This window comes from Tachyglossus aculeatus, chromosome 1, assembly GCF_015852505.1.
Source record: "Tachyglossus aculeatus isolate mTacAcu1 chromosome 1, mTacAcu1.pri, whole genome shotgun sequence".
In the NCBI taxonomy this organism is placed as follows: domain Eukaryota; kingdom Metazoa; phylum Chordata; class Mammalia; order Monotremata; family Tachyglossidae; genus Tachyglossus; species Tachyglossus aculeatus.
In genome coordinates, this window is record NC_052066.1 from 42,199,684 (window position 1) to 42,202,919 (window position 3,236).

At 43.2% G+C, this 3,236-nt stretch overlaps 1 non-coding gene across 1 annotated transcript; it reads left to right on the plus strand.

Moving 5' to 3' along the window:
- Positions 1-2,801: 2,801 nt before the first annotated feature.
- On the plus strand, positions 2,802-2,938 carry LOC119934514. Its single transcript, XR_005452952.1, has one exon. It is a non-coding gene; the product is annotated as a small nucleolar RNA SNORA7 (small nucleolar RNA).
- Positions 2,939-3,236: the final 298 nt, after the last annotated feature.

Consider the following 3,236-nt stretch of genomic DNA (forward strand, 5'->3'; position numbering starts at 1 on the left):
AAGGAAAGTCCAGGAAGACTTTGAGGGAGGGAAGAGTAATTGTCTGATAGGTTTGAAGAGGGATGGCATTCCAGGACATAGGCGAGGGGTTGGCGGCGAGATAGATGAGATGGAGGTACATCATCAATCACCAATCGTATTTATTGAGCGCTTACTGTGTGCAGAGCACTGTACTAAGCGCTTGGGAAGTACAAGTTGGCAACATACAGAGACAGTCCCTACCCAACAGTGGGCTCCCAGTCTAAAAGGTACAGTGTGAAGGTTAGCGGTAGAGGAACAAAGTGTGCGACCTGGGTTGCAGTAGAAGAGTAACGAGATGAGGTAAGAGTGGGCAAGGTGATCAAGTAATTTCAAGCCAGCGGTGAGGAGTTTTTGTCTGATGCAGAGGTGGATGGGAAGCCACTGTAGTTTCTTGAGGAGTAGGGAGACACGTCCAGAATGTTTTTGAGGAAAAATTCATTCGATGTCATTTTCAACTATGCATCTTATTACTTATTGAGTAAATGAAAATGAACTCTTGAAATTGTTCTCTGAACAGAGGATTGTACTTTAAAAGATTCTTATGAGAAAGTTCTTAGGATTTTTGACTGAAATCCGAGTGTCTTGGATCAACTGTCTTCTGCCTGCCACATGCTACTGATCAAATGATGTGTCAGAATTATTTGTTTTTCCGTTTTTTCTACGTGTTTTTGTTGCCTCAGATTTTTCTTTGCCTCTAAGCAATGGATTTTGATGTTTTTATGAAGATGCTGCACAGTCCAATGCTGGAGAGTCAGAGGATCTAGGTTCTAATCCCGGCTCCGCCAGTTGTCAGCTGTGTGACTTTGGGCAAGTCACTTAACTTCTCTGGGCCCCAGTTCCCTTGTCTGTAAAAGGAGGATTAAGACTGTGAGCCCCCCATGGGACAACCTGATCACCTTGTAACCTCCCCAGTGCTTAGAACAGTGCTTTGTACATAGTAAGTGCTTAATAAATGCCATCATTATTATTAATAATAATAATATTTGTTAAGCACTTACTATGTGTCAAGCACTGTTCAAAGCACTGGGGATGATACAAGATAATCAGGTCGGTTACAGACCCTGTCCTACACAGGGCTCACAATCTAAGTAGGAAGGAGAACAGGTTTTGAATCCCCATTTTACAGATGAGGGAACTGAAGCACAGAGAAGTTAAGTGATTTACCCAAGATCACACAGCAGGCGTCGGGTGGAACGGGGTTTAGAACCCAGGTCCCCTGACTCCCAAGTCCGTGCTCTTTCCATTGGGCCAAACTGGGGTCTCAGGCCCAAACTGTCCAAAGTGCTCAGTCAAGGGGCAGCTAGAAAATGTTATCCTCTAAATACCGTGTGTGACATTCATTACACTATTGTGTGCATGTGTGGTGTAATCTAAAATGAGGGGATGCCTATGACTTTCATTTATTATAAAACTCCAACCAGCAAAGCAAAGTAGGCCCTGTTATGCTATAACATTTTTTTTCATTGCACTGTTGGATGTAGCATAATGGAAGCACATCTTGTTCCAGAGGCCTTCCCAGACTAAGCCCCACTTTTCCTCATTTTCCACTCCCTTCTGCATCTCCTGACTCGCTTCCTTTGCTCTCCCCTCCAGCCTCCAGCCCCACAGCACTTATGTGTGTATATATATCATCATCATCATCATCATCATCAATCGTATTTATTGAGCGCTTACTATGTGCAGAGCACTGTACTAAGCGCTTGGGAGGTACAAATTGGCAACATATAGAGACAGTCCCTACCCAACAGTGGGCTCACAGTCTAAAAGGGGGAGACAGAGAACAAAACCAAACATACTAACAAAATAAAATAAGAGGTGATCGGGTTTGCCTCTGTGCCTCAGTTACCTCATCTGTAATATATACATATATATATATATATATATATATATATTCTGTAATTTTATTTATTTGAATTAATGTTTGTCTCCCTGCTCCCCCCAACCCCAGACTGTGAACTTGTTGTGGGCAGGGAATGTCACTGTTTATTGTTGTATTATACTTTCCCAAGTGCTTAGTACAGCGCTCTGCACACAGTAAGCACTCAATAAATGAGCCCGCTGTTGGGTAGGGACCGTCTCTATATGTTGCCAACTTGTACTTTCCAAGCGCTTAGTACAGTGCTCTGCACACAGTAAGAGCTCAATAAATACGAATGAATGAATGAGTGAATGAATAAATACGATCGAATGAATGAATGAATCAATCAATCAATCGTATTTATTGAGCGCTTACTGTGTGCTCTGCACATAGTAAGCGCTCAATAAATACGATTGATGATGATGCAGAGCACTGAACTAAGTGCTTGGGAAGTACAAGTTGGCAACATATAGAGACAGTCCCTACCCAACAGTGGGCTCACAGTCTAAAAGGGGGAGACAGAGAACAAAACCAAACATACTAACAAAATAAAATAAATAGAATAGATATGTGCAAGTAAAATAAATAAATAGAGTAATAAATATGTACAAACATATATACAGGTGCTGTGGGGAAGGGAAGGAGATAAGATGGGGGGATGGAGAGGGGGACGAGGGGGAGGGGGAATGAATGAAGAATTAGGGAATGTTCTTTCCATGAGATTGTAACCTCCTTGAGGACAGGGATCATGTCTACCAGCAATATTGTTTTGTACTCTCCCAAGTGCTCTACATAGAGTACAGTGCTCTGAATATACCAAGCACTCAGTAAATACCATTGATCGACTGATTGATTCACCCTGTTCTGGAATAATACAATCCACAAGTTAGCACAAATAGATTTGGTGTAGCATGATGCTATTGCCCTCTCAGGGTCGCACCTGGAGAGTTTCCAGTCCTCTACCAGTCACGACTACAGGAGGGAGAGTCAAGCAGAGGCATACCCATTCCATTCCTACTTGGGCAGCGGCTAACGAGTGGAAGACAATCTGCTACAAGTCAAAACTCACCCGTGCTGGGCAGCGGTAGCATGGGAGAGAGTCAAAGGGGGAGACTAAAATTTACTGTGTGGAAGGAGGCAGTGGTAAACCACTTCCAGATTTTTACCAAGAAAACTCTATGGAAACACTACCAGAACGATTGCTGATGGAAGTGGGGCGTTCTGGGAGAAGTGTGTCAATGGCATCACTATGACTCGACAGCATAAGACGACAACGATGCTCCTGCACTGCCCAGCCTTTTTGCCTCAGTCTTACTGTGCTGTAAGGACCCTGAGTTTCTTGGTGGTTTTTCTTAAA